This window comes from Lissotriton vulgaris, chromosome 7, assembly GCF_964263255.1.
Source record: "Lissotriton vulgaris chromosome 7, aLisVul1.2, whole genome shotgun sequence".
Classification (NCBI taxonomy): Eukaryota; Metazoa; Chordata; class Amphibia; order Caudata; family Salamandridae; genus Lissotriton; species Lissotriton vulgaris.
The window spans coordinates 721,269,265-721,283,331 of record NC_141695.1 but is presented as its reverse complement, the minus strand read 5'-3'; the positions used below and the strand labels follow the sequence as shown (position 1 = coordinate 721,283,331).

Sequence of the window (14,067 nt, the reverse complement as noted above, 5' to 3'; positions counted from 1 at the left end):
CCCCCCAGTCGGAAAATTGCGGCGCGTTTCTCCGAGGCATTTCTGCTTGACCTCGGAGAAACATGGTGGTGTCAGACACACTCCATCTATTTTCAACACCACAAAAGGCGGAGATTAAGGTCCTATCGCCTTCACAGTGCCTAACTTTAACGTGTTGTTCTCGTCCCTTGCAACGGACCGCCCATCGTAGTCAGCAGAATAACTAGAGGACTCATGGGAGTAACGTAGCACCCGGATGTGTTTCAACACATTCCACCGTAAGACCAAGATGAGAGACGGCTTGGAAATGCCGACGTTCCACTCTTGGGAGGTGCCGCGCTGTTGCGGCTGCCATATGGTGCGCTCGGTGAGCCTGGGCTTGGCGCTGTACATTATGTTCTCTAGCGTGCTCATACTGGTGATGTATACGGTCGACCTGGCTCACGGCAGAGACTCGACTTTGGCTGACATGATGCTGGCCTATCTGTGTTGTGCGTTATTGAAACTGGTGGCCCTGGGTATGATGTGCGGGGTTTTGAAGGCCATCTCGTCACTATTGCTACCCTTCCTTGCGTTCCAGACCCTAGATTTGTCCGTCGGCATCCTCAGCTTCTGTGGCCTGTTTGTACGCTTTCCGCCCTGCCTGGGCTTCCTATATTCGGGGCAGCGCCGTGCTGCATTATTCATGGACGGGGACAAATACCTTGTGTTTCCTGAGTCTTCGGACATGGAGCCCACGGAGAAGCAGCTACTTCGTGCCATAATCTACTTGGCTTTGTCCGCAGCCGATGTGGTGCTTCTCAAGTTCTATTTCTTGAAGTGTGTCTGGCGCTGCTACAAGTTCCTGAAGTCCGGCCGTAGCGAAGAAAGGCAAGTGCACGTCTCGACCGTCTAGCTGCCCGAGAAGGGGCTGCTTCTGCCCTCCTATGAAGAGGCTGTTGCACTGCCGCCCAAGGAGCCACCGCCCCCGGCCTACTCCTTATAGCTGCTGTGGCTGCTACTTCTCCGGGGCTGAGGAGGGAAGCGCTGTCCTTCGAATGGTATTCCAAACAAGGGCTTTTCTATTTCGTATCAACTTTATCCTTTTGTGCTGAATGTCTCTGACATGTGTTGTCCAGTATTTGTGGTTTGGTAAAAAAACAAAAAAAAAACCTGTGACTCGAAATGCTGCATCACATGAGTCAGATCCCACAGTATTTCGCAGAACTTTAAACCGTACTTCACAAGGAGGAATTTTCGTTTTCTACCACTCATTTGCCTTGTGTTGAACCAAGTCTCTCATTCTGCCTAAGGGACTAGTGTTCAGCATTTTTGTTGTTGTTGTTGCTGGGACTGTTCCAGCCTACAGCGTGATGCTCCATTTCCACCTGCGATTATTTCTAGGTCTGATCTAACATCACCGGTCAGCTCATTATCACCCCTCAGTACCATCTAATGCTCCACGGCGGGCTACCAGTATCACAGTACCTATACAACTAAGCTGCAGGACTGCTCTTCAACATCAACTTTCAGAGGTGCCCATAATATCGGTCACCTACTCAAGCCTGCCGGTGTTCCGTCTTTTCCAGCTCCCTGTCTGTATGCGGCACCGTCCCCAACAAAACCCTATATAGCTGTTCAACACTCCGCCTTCACTATTCATTGCACAATAACTGCCTCAAGTTCTCAAATGTGTACTCCGGAAAGAAGGTTCCATTCATCAGATGCTCGAGGGCTATCAGTGGTCAGCTTGATGCTTCATTGCAACCAGCACATCACAGTTTGATTACTAATGGGTGGGCTATGACATATTCTCTCTCCCCAAATATGAGAAGAGCTGGTTTCAACAAACATGTCCTATCCTTAATCAGACCATGCCACCTTACAAGTTTTGGGGGCTGCTCCCTCAAAGTCCAATGGCGTAGTCAGAGCACCCCTCAGACAGGACCTACTGCAGCGGGACAGCCGGGGGACCCGCAGATATCCCAGCTCCTCCACACTTTACTGCAGCCTCGGGACCCGCAGAGGCCTCGGCAGAGTCTGGGGGTACCACCATCAGCAGGCCAGCCTCAGCACATGATGGCACATGATGGGCCCCTGTCCGTAGCAGATCCCGAGTATGAAAGAAAGGTGCAGGCCCCCACCATTCTGAGGTGTAAGCTGGTCCTCATGGGAGAGGTGCATTGTGGGAAGACGGACATGCTACAGTTGCTGGCCAAGGACTGCTATCCAGAGGTAAGTGTGCAGGGGCCCGTATGCATGCATAACATTTTACCCATACATCTACCCTCCACCGCTTCTGACCCATCACCATAATCAGACCCTCGTTCAGCCTGTCTGTAACAACATATTTTTAACCACGGCGCCTTAGCCGCGTAGGCGCAGACCTCCTTAATCAGCCTCCTATTTAACCCGTCTGTTATCACACTGCTATACCCCCTTTTACTCCCTATAAACAGGCTACCTTACACAGACCCCCCCCCCCTTTAACCCTCTGCAACCAGATCACTTCAGCCGGACCTGCAATGTGACCACCTTGATCAGACCCCTTTAAAACCAGGCTCCTTTAGCCAGACCACCTCAACTCTTCCTCTTGTACCACTGAATCAGACTACCTTTAGGGTTTAACCCATCTGTAACAACCGATTGACCCAGGCCTCTGTGCCCCTTAAGGTCAGACCACCTTGACCCCCTCTTTACTCCAGACAACTCCGGCATCTATGTCTCCTTAATCCCCTCTCTAATGAGTCCCCTTGAATCTCTTCACACCAGACCATATTTTACACCCCTGAAACTGGGCCAGATCTCTTTAACCACATCTCAATAGCGCCCCACAGCCGGACTGCATCATCTGTGTCCAGGCAACCTTTACAATTCAGTGTTTCCAAAGTTACTAAAAGTGGAGCAGCACGTGTTGCTGCTCCATAAAAGGCCCCTACCAGAGCTTGACTGGTCACCTTGCATTGCTCATTGCTATATTCCACGGTTAAACTTGAAAAAAATGAGGTGCAACCAATGCCCAGGTAGTTTTAGCAAGAGTAAAAATGACAAAATAATGGCATAATACTAGCATAAAGTGTGCTGCACTACGCCACATAATTTGGCTTTGCCTGAAGCATAATTTACTCATCCCTGCCACAGCTGTGTGTGTAGCTCTGTGTGTGTGTAGCTGTGTGTGTGGCTCTGTGTGTGGCTCGGTGTGTGTGTGTGACTCTGTGTGTGTGTGTGTGTGGCTGCGTGTGGCTGTGTGTGGCTCTGTGAGTGTGTGTGGGTGCAAATGCAATAGGTCTCGCATTTGCGAGAGATTAAAAACAAAAATAATGTCATGAGCAATGCCAATAGCTCTAACTTTAACAAAGACAAGACCATTGCATTGTAAATGCTTGTTATAAATGCAGTCCAGACTTCAAGTAGGGACGGTAATTGGATGCCTGATGTTTCTCGAATTGACTTTGCTTTTCATTCTAAGTTGTTTGAGACTCCTTCGTGGGATTATGTTTGTATTAGTGCCAGTTTATCTTCTGAACCTCTTACTGAGGTTTTTGTATGTCCAATTATTTGTGGCTTTGTAATAAATCCTTTAACTTCAGTTTGTGGTCAGTGGTTCTTTAATTTGGATTTGATTGCTGATTTACAAAGCTGTTTTAATTATGAATTTGGAAACCTCCCCTGTACACTTCTTAGCAGACATAAAGGTCCAGTCGACCAGTTTTGGGATTCTGGATAATTGATAAGGTAGAAATCTAGATAAGAACCCCAGCTCCTTCACTCTTAATGAGGAGTTACACAAAAAATGCAAAAATCTGAAATTATTTAAATCCCAAAGGAGCAGCAAATTGGTAAAGAAACGGACATCATTCTTAGTAGAAACAAGAACTTTTCTGGCATACCCCCGGAGCTGAGGGTTTTTATTCATTAGTTTCACAAAAAAATTACAGAATCTGCAGACTCATTGTGGTGTGTGCAAATGTGTCAATTTCAATTCAATTGAATTCAATTCATCTTGAATCAGCTGACAAGGCAACCATGAAAGAAAGCCAACAATTCAAATTGACAAATATATGCATAATCACAACATCGGAATGCGATTTCTAATGCGATCACTCAAATAATTTAAACCCAGCTGTGTAGCAAATGAAGTGCGAGGAAGAAAGATGGACGGATAGGGCTTTGCGACAAAAAGATTTTCCTCTCCTTGTATATCCGCTCAATCCATGAAACCACAAACCTGGGACCTTAGGTGGCCACAGACAGGCGGGCAACTAGAGCCAAATTTCGGGGGGGCTGAAAAATATTTCGGGGGCGGCTAATTCTTCCAACCATAGACAGAGTGGCTGTAAGAAGGGGTGAACACACAACAAAAGCCTCATTTACAAGTAAATGGTCTTTCAAAGACCTGTTAAGTACTCGGGTGCCGCTGCAATTAGAGGGTCGCCAGCCTGCGAAGCTGTCTCCGCCCGGGCTGACACACACGACGGGGGGCAGATGAAGCCCCGTGAGCCCAATGGGTGTTGCGCGCCTGCCACAGGAATGCACTGAGTTGTATATAATACTGAAGTGGGGTGAGTGCCCCCCTCCCTCTGATGTTTGAGGGAGATCGAGATGGAAAGCTTCATCATGCATTGGGTTATTTTAGGTCTCCATGAGCCTGCTGCCTTGAAGGTGACACCCAAATGAGAAAATGTGCTGGAGCTCTGCAAGCGGTTTTTGCCAATTGCGATGCTAGAGAGCCGGGAGCACTTGGGGCAACACGCCATGATATAAGATTTGGAAAAATTACTCTGTAGGTCTAGGGTGGCCATAAACTGTACAAATGACTGTACTAGCGTTCTTAGGACTTTTGGAGTACGCAGCATCAGCACGGCATTGTCGGCATATAGCAGTACTGGCAGTGCTTAATTGAGGAGGTGCTTTCAGGTGCTCAGCACCTGCACTTCTTTCACAGGGCCAGGGCTACAATTTCTGAACCTGCAGGTGGTGGTCTCAATATTAATTGTTAAAATCAAAAAAAAAAGAATAACATACATTGCATGGTGACTGGCTGGTAAATGTTCATAGGCAGGCCGGCATACGCCTGTCCAGGCAGGCATGTTAGGGTATCACCACGTTAGTGATGATGTCATCACGCTGATCACAAATCCAGGAAGTCATCGAAAAACTATGGCTTGCATTCTATTCTCCTAGTCTGCTGCACCCTGCCACTGCCCAAGCCTAAACCTCCCTTTGAATAATTGTAGCTGGGGACTGGCTCATGACAGAGTTGAGGCGAGGAAGCTGCAAGAGCGTATTTGGAACTTGGAAGTGAGGGCTCTTGAGGAAGAATAAAGGAAAGTAAGTGTGGACTTTCCACTTGTTGCGTAGCGAGAGTAGCATATCCGGCAGCCCTGCATTGCTGCTATCCTCAATGTGCTCGATGAGGCTGTGGCCCAACACAACACCAGTAGAATCTGTGCGCTGCACCCCAGCATGGAAATTGCTGAGCGTGAGTGAGTCCAGTAGGCACCACAGCCATACTTACCGGCATTGGCAGTATTACGGCTGGGGACAATGCCTGTGCTGTAGCAGGCAGGATCACAGCAAGCTGATGCCGTCGCCATCCCTGGACCTACTAATTGCAGGCAGCACTAGCAGTGACATGACCTACTGTGCTCAAGCAGCCGCCTGTTCAGCAATAAACCCAGTCATACCACACTGATTAATGTATGAAAAAAAATCCCCAGGGTCGCTTTGAGGTGGTGTCGGTTGTGTTGGAGGGGTGCCCCTTGAACATCCTGAGCCTGTCCCGTCTTCTCTTCTCCCCACGATGCTCCGATGCCTCACGGGAATAATTTCCGCCCTTCCGAGGGGCTTGACGGTGGTGGGAGGGGACTTTAACGCCGTGTTGAACCCTTCTTGTGACACGACCGGGACCCCTTACGCGGCTCGGACTGCCTCGGCCACAGCCCTGTCGGGATGGGCATCTGCCCTGGGTTGTGCGATGCGTGGCGAGTTTGGAATCCCCGCAAGGTGCAGTTCACCCACACATCGGCCGCTCACCATACCCAGTCCCGTATTGACCTTCTCCTTCTCCCGGCCACTGACTGCCACTTGGTCTCCGGGGTGGCTATTTTACCCCGAGGGCTATCTGACCACTCTCCCGTCTCCCTCCGCCTTGGCTCGCCCCAGGCGTCTCAACGCCTGGTTCCTTCAAGACCCAGAGCTGGTGGACTCGCTGGAGCAGGAATTGTCTCCTTATTTTTCGGCTAATGAGGGATCGGTTCCGTTGCCTGGCACCCTATGGGATATTTACAACAAGGGGTGGTGAGGGACAGAGTCTCTGAATTAAGCAGAAAGCTCTCACCCAGTCAAGAGATCAGGGCTAGATCCAACACCGTTTTTTAGCTCACTGCACCATCCCAGTTTCAGAACCTGGCTGTATGCAAATTAGTCTGTTCCTGTCCCAGTGCATGATGGGAACAGGGCAAACCAAACTACAAAAGCCAATTCTTACACTGGGAAGGAAACAAACTCCCGGGGACCGGTTTCTGGCATTACAGCCGTCTTCGGCCCGGTTTGCTTGAATCCTGATGGTGCAATGAGCAAGGGTCTCACATCTGAGAATACCCTTCCACGCTTAGGGTGGACAAAAATATTTACAACAAGGGGTGGTGAGGGACAGAGTCTCTGAATTAAGCAGAAAGCTCTCACCCAGTCAAGAGATCAGGGCTAGATCCAACACCGTTTTTTAGCTCACTGCACCATCCCAGTTTCAGAACCTGGCTGTATGCAAATTAGTCTGTTCCTGTCCCAGTGCATGATGGGAACAGGGCAAACCAAACTACAAAAGCCAATTCTTACACTGGGAAGGAAACAAACTCCCGGGGACCGGTTTCTGGCATTACAGCCGTCTTCGGCCCGGTTTGCTTGAATCCTGATGGTGCAATGAGCAAGGGTCTCACATCTGAGAATACCCTTCCACGCTTAGGGTGGACAAAAATATTTACAACAAGGGGTGGTGAGGGACAGAGTCTCTGAATTAAGCAGAAAGCTCTCACCCAGTCAAGAGATCAGGGCTAGATCCAACACCGTTTTTTAGCTCACTGCACCATCCCAGTTTCAGAACCTGGCTGTATGCAAATTAGTCTGTTCCTGTCCCAGTGCATGATGGGAACAGGGCAAACCAAACTACAAAAGCCAATTCTTACACTGGGAAGGAAACAAACTCCCGGGGACCGGTTTCTGGCATTACAGCCGTCTTCGGCCCGGTTTGCTTGAATCCTGATGGTGCAATGAGCAAGGGTCTCACATCTGAGAATACCCTTCCACGCTTAGGGTGGACAAAAATATTTACAACAAGGGGTGGTGAGGGACAGAGTCTCTGAATTAAGCAGAAAGCTCTCACCCAGTCAAGAGATCAGGGCTAGATCCAACACCGTTTTTTAGCTCACTGCACCATCCCAGTTTCAGAACCTGGCTGTATGCAAATTAGTCTGTTCCTGTCCCAGTGCATGATGGGAACAGGGCAAACCAAACTACAAAAGCCAATTCTTACACTGGGAAGGAAACAAACTCCCGGGGACCGGTTTCTGGCATTACAGCCGTCTTCGGCCCGGTTTGCTTGAATCCTGATGGTGCAATGAGCAAGGGTCTCACATCTGAGAATACCCTTCCACGCTTAGGGTGGCCAAAAATATTTACAACAAGGGGTGGTGAGGGACAGAGTCTCTGAATTAAGCAGAAAGCTCTCACCCAGTCAAGAGATCAGGGCTAGATCCAACACCGTTTTTTAGCTCACTGCACCATCCCAGTTTCAGAACCTGGCTGTATGCAAATTAGTCTGTTCCTGTCCCAGTGCATGATGGGAACAGGGCAAACCAAACTACAAAAGCCAATTCTTACACTGGGAAGGAAACAAACTCCCGGGGACCGGTTTCTGGCATTACAGCCGTCTTCGGCCCGGTTTGCTTGAATCCTGATGGTGCAATGAGCAAGGGTCTCACATCTGAGAATACCCTTCCACGCTTAGGGTGGACAAAAATATTTACAACAAGGGGTGGTGAGGGACAGAGTCTCTGAATTAAGCAGAAAGCTCTCACCCAGTCAAGAGATCAGGGCTAGATCCAACACCGTTTTTTAGCTCACTGCACCATCCCAGTTTCAGAACCTGGCTGTATGCAAATTAGTCTGTTCCTGTCCCAGTGCATGATGGGAACAGGGCAAACCAAACTACAAAAGCCAATTCTTACACTGGGAAGGAAACAAACTCCCGGGGACCGGTTTCTGGCATTACAGCCGTCTTCGGCCCGGTTTGCTTGAATCCTGATGGTGCAATGAGCAAGGGTCTCACATCTGAGAATACCCTTCCACGCTTAGGGTGGACAAAAATATTTACAACAAGGGGTGGTGAGGGACAGGGTCTCTGAATTAAGCAGAAAGCTCTCACCCAGTCAAGAGATCAGGGCTAGATCCAACACCGTTTTTTAGCTCACTGCACCATCCCAGTTTCAGAACCTGGCTGTATGCAAATTAGTCTGTTCCTGTCCCAGTGCATGATGGGAACAGGGCAAACCAAACTACAAAAGCCAATTCTTACACTGGGAAGGAAACAAACTCCCGGGGACCGGTTTCTGGCATTACAGCCGTCTTCGGCCCGGTTTGCTTGAATCCTGATGGTGCAATGAGCAAGGGTCTCACATCTGAGAATACCCTTCCACGCTTAGGGTGGACAAAAATATTTACATCAAGGGGTGGTGAGGGACAGAGTCTCTGAATTAAGCAGAAAGCTCTCACCCAGTCAAGAGATCAGGGCTAGATCCAACACCGTTTTTTAGCTCACTGCACCATCCCAGTTTCAGAACCTGGCTGTATGCAAATTAGTCTGTTCCTGTCCCAGTGCATGATGGGAACAGGGCAAACCAAACTACAAAAGCCAATTCTTACACTGGGAAGGAAACAAACTCCCGGGGACCGGTTTCTGGCATTACAGCCGTCTTCGGCCCGGTTTGCTTGAATCCTGATGGTGCAATGAGCAAGGGTCTCACATCTGAGAATACCCTTCTACGCTTAGGGTGGACAAAAATATTTACAACAAGGGGTGGTGAGGGACAGAGTCTCTGAATTAAGCAGAAAGCTCTCACCCAGTCAAGAGATCAGGGCTAGATCCAACACCGTTTTTTAGCTCACTGCACCATCCCAGTTTCAGAACCTGGCTGTATGCAAATTAGTCTGTTCCTGTCCCAGTGCATGATGGGAACAGGGCAAACCAAACTACAAAAGCCAATTCTTACACTGGGAAGGAAACAAACTCCCGGGGACCGGTTTCTGGCATTACAGCCGTCTTCGGCCCGGTTTGCTTGAATCCTGATGGTGCAATGAGCAAGGGTCTCACATCTGAGAATACCCTTCCACGCTTAGGGTGGACAAAAATATTTACAACAAGGGGTGGTGAGGGACAGAGTCTCTGAATTAAGCAGAAAGCTCTCACCCAGTCAAGAGATCAGGGCTAGATCCAACACCGTTTTTTAGCTCACTGCACCATCCCAGTTTCAGAACCTGGCTGTATGCAAATTAGTCTGTTCCTGTCCCAGTGCATGATGGGAACAGGGCAAACCAAACTGCAAAAGCCAATTCTTACACTGGGAAGGAAACAAACTCCCGGGGACCGGTTTCTGGCATTACAGCCGTCTTCGGCCCGGTTTGCTTGAATCCTGATGGTGCAATGAGCAAGGGTCTCACATCTGAGAATACCCTTCCACGCTTAGGGTGGACAAAAATATTTACAACAAGGGGTGGTGAGGGACAGAGTCTCTGAATTAAGCAGAAACCTCTCACCCAGTCAAGAGATCAGGGCTAGATCCAACACCGTTTTTTAGCTCACTGCACCATCCCAGTTTCAGAACCTGGCTGTATGCAAATTAGTCTGTTCCTGTCCCAGTGCATGATGGGAACAGGGCAAACCAAACTACAAAAGCCAATTCTTACACTGGGAAGGAAACAAACTCCCGGGGACCGGTTTCTGGCATTACAGCCGTCTTCGGCCCGGTTTGCTTGAATCCTGATGGTGCAATGAGCAAGGGTCTCACATCTGAGAATACCCTTCCACGCTTAGGGTGGACAAAAATATTTACAACAAGGGGTGGTGAGGGACAGAGTCTCTGAATTAAGCAGAAAGCTCTCACCCAGTCAAGAGATCAGGGCTAGATCCAACACCGTTTTTTAGCTCACTGCACCATCCCAGTTTCAGAACCTGGCTGTATGCAAATTAGTCTGTTCCTGTCCCAGTGCATGATGGGAACAGGGCAAACCAAACTACAAAAGCCAATTCTTACACTGGGAAGGAAACAAACTCCCGGGGACCGGTTTCTGGCATTACAGCCGTCTTCGGCCCGGTTTGCTTGAATCCTGATGGTGCAATGAGCAAGGGTCTCACATCTGAGAATACCCTTCCACGCTTAGGGTGGACAAAAATATTTACAACAAGGGGTGGTGAGGGACAGAGTCTCTGAATTAAGCAGAAACCTCTCACCCAGTCAAGAGATCAGGGCTAGATCCAACACCGTTTTTTAGCTCACTGCACCATCCCAGTTTCAGAACCTGGCTGTATGCAAATTAGTCTGTTCCTGTCCCAGTGCATGATGGGAACAGGGCAAACCAAACTACAAAAGCCAATTCTTACACTGGGAAGGAAACAAACTCCCGGGGACCGGTTTCTGGCATTACAGCCGTCTTCGGCCCGGTTTGCTTGAATCCTGATGGTGCAATGAGCAAGGGTCTCACATCTGAGAATACCCTTCCACGCTTAGGGTGGACAAAAATATTTACAACAAGGGGTGGTGAGGGACAGAGTCTCTGAATTAAGCAGAAAGCTCTCACCCAGTCAAGAGATCAGGGCTAGATCCAACACCGTTTTTTAGCTCACTGCACCATCCCAGTTTCAGAACCTGGCTGTATGCAAATTAGTCTGTTCCTGTCCCAGTGCATGATGGGAACAGGGCAAACCAAACTGCAAAAGCCAATTCTTACACTGGGAAGGAAACAAACTCCCGGGGACCGGTTTCTGGCATTACAGCCGTCTTCGGCCCGGTTTGCTTGAATCCTGATGGTGCAATGAGCAAGGGTCTCACATCTGAGAATACCCTTCCACGCTTAGGGTGGACAAAAATATTTACAACAAGGGGTGGTGAGGGACAGAGTCTCTGAATTAAGCAGAAAGCTCTCACCCAGTCAAGAGATCAGGGCTAGATCCAACACCGTTTTTTAGCTCACTGCACCATCCCAGTTTCAGAACCTGGCTGTATGCAAATTAGTCTGTTCCTGTCCCAGTGCATGATGGGAACAGGGCAAACCAAACTACAAAAGCCAATTCTTACACTGGGAAGGAAACAAACTCCCGGGGACCGGTTTCTGGCATTACAGCCGTCTTCGGCCCGGTTTGCTTGAATCCTGATGGTGCAATGAGCAAGGGTCTCACATCTGAGAATACCCTTCCACGCTTAGGGTGGACAAAAATATTTACAACAAGGGGTGGTGAGGGACAGAGTCTCTGAATTAAGCAGAAAGCTCTCACCCAGTCAAGAGATCAGGGCTAGATCCAACACCGTTTTTTAGCTCACTGCACCATCCCAGTTTCAGAACCTGGCTGTATGCAAATTAGTCTGTTCCTGTCCCAGTGCATGATGGGAACAGGGCAAACCAAACTACAAAAGCCAATTCTTACACTGGGAAGGAAACAAACTCCCGGGGACCGGTTTCTGGCATTACAGCCGTCTTCGGCCCGGTTTGCTTGAATCCTGATGGTGCAATGAGCAAGGGTCTCACATCTGAGAATACCCTTCCACGCTTAGGGTGGACAAAAATATTTACAACAAGGGGTGGTGAGGGACAGAGTCTCTGAATTAAGCAGAAAGCTCTCACCCAGTCAAGAGATCAGGGCTAGATCCAACACCGTTTTTTAGCTCACTGCACCATCCCAGTTTCAGAACCTGGCTGTATGCAAATTAGTCTGTTCCTGTCCCAGTGCATGATGGGAACAGGGCAAACCAAACTACAAAAGCCAATTCTTACACTGGGAAGGAAACAAACTCCCGGGGACCGGTTTCTGGCATTACAGCCGTCTTCGGCCCGGTTTGCTTGAATCCTGATGGTGCAATGAGCAAGGGTCTCACATCTGAGAATACCCTTCCACGCTTAGGGTGGACAAAAATATTTACAACAAGGGGTGGTGAGGGACAGAGTCTCTGAATTAAGCAGAAAGCTCTCACCCAGTCAAGAGATCAGGGCTAGATCCAACACCGTTTTTTAGCTCACTGCACCATCCCAGTTTCAGAACCTGGCTGTATGCAAATTAGTCTGTTCCTGTCCCAGTGCATGATGGGAACAGGGCAAACCAAACTACAAAAGCCAATTCTTACACTGGGAAGGAAACAAACTCCCGGGGACCGGTTTCTGGCATTACAGCCGTCTTCGGCCCGGTTTGCTTGAATCCTGATGGTGCAATGAGCAAGGGTCTCACATCTGAGAATACCCTTCCACGCTTAGGGTGGACAAAAATATTTACAACAAGGGGTGGTGAGGGACAGAGTCTCTGAATTAAGCAGAAAGCTCTCACCCAGTCAAGAGATCAGGGCTAGATCCAACACCGTTTTTTAGCTCACTGCACCATCCCAGTTTCAGAACCTGGCTGTATGCAAATTAGTCTGTTCCTGTCCCAGTGCATGATGGGAACAGGGCAAACCAAACTACAAAAGCCAATTCTTACACTGGGAAGGAAACAAACTCCCGGGGACCGGTTTCTGGCATTACAGCCGTCTTCGGCCCGGTTTGCTTGAATCCTGATGGTGCAATGAGCAAGGGTCTCACATCTGAGAATACCCTTCCACGCTTAGGGTGGACAAAAATATTTACAACAAGGGGTGGTGAGGGACAGGGTCTCTGAATTAAGCAGAAAGCTCTCACCCAGTCAAGAGATCAGGGCTAGATCCAACACCGTTTTTTAGCTCACTGCACCATCCCAGTTTCAGAACCTGGCTGTATGCAAATTAGTCTGTTCCTGTCCCAGTGCATGATGGGAACAGGGCAAACCAAACTACAAAAGCCAATTCTTACACTGGGAAGGAAACAAACTCCCAGGGACCGGTTTCTGGCATTACAGCCGTCTTCGGCCCGGTTTGCTTGAATCCTGATGGTGCAATGAGCAAGGGTCTCACATCTGAGAATACCCTTCCACGCTTAGGGTGGACAAAAATATTTACAACAAGGGGTGGTGAGGGACAGAGTCTCTGAATTAAGCAGAAAGCTCTCACCCAGTCAAGAGATCAGGGCTAGATCCAACACCGTTTTTTAGCTCACTGCACCATCCCAGTTTCAGAACCTGGCTGTATGCAAATTAGTCTGTTCCTGTCCCAGTGCATGATGGGAACAGGGCAAACCAAACTACAAAAGCCAATTCTTACACTGGGAAGGAAACAAACTCCCGGGGACCGGTTTCTGGCATTACAGCCGTCTTCGGCCCGGTTTGCTTGAATCCTGATGGTGCAATGAGCAAGGGTCTCACATCTGAGAATACCCTTCCACGCTTAGGGTGGACAAAAATATTTACAACAAGGGGTGGTGAGGGACAGAGTCTCTGAATTAAGCAGAAAGCTCTCACCCAGTCAAGAGATCAGGGCTAGATCCAACACCGTTTTTTAGCTCACTGCACCATCCCAGTTTCAGAACCTGGCTGTATGCAAATTAGTCTGTTCCTGTCCCAGTGCATGATGGGAACAGGGCAAACCAAACTACAAAAGCCAATTCTTACACTGGGAAGGAAACAAACTCCCGGGGACCGGTTTCTGGCATTACAGCCGTCTTCGGCCCGGTTTGCTTGAATCCTGATGGTGCAATGAGCAAGGGTCTCACATCTGAGAATACCCTTCCACGCTTAGGGTGGACAAAAATATTTACAACAAGGGGTGGTGAGGGACAGAGTCTCTGAATTAAGCAGAAAGCTCTCACCCAGTCAAGAGATCAGGGCTAGATCCAACACCGTTTTTTAGCTCACTGCACCATCCCAGTTTCAGAACCTGGCTGTATGCAAATTAGTCTGTTCCTGTCCCAGTGCATGATGGGAACAGGGCAAACCAAACTGCA

General features: G+C 49.0%; 1 pseudogene; it reads left to right on the top strand.

Moving 5' to 3' along the window:
- Positions 1 to 268: 268 nt before the first annotated feature.
- On the top strand, positions 269 to 964 carry LOC147702326 (lysosomal-associated transmembrane protein 5-like; annotated as a pseudogene).
- Positions 965 to 14,067: the final 13,103 nt, after the last annotated feature.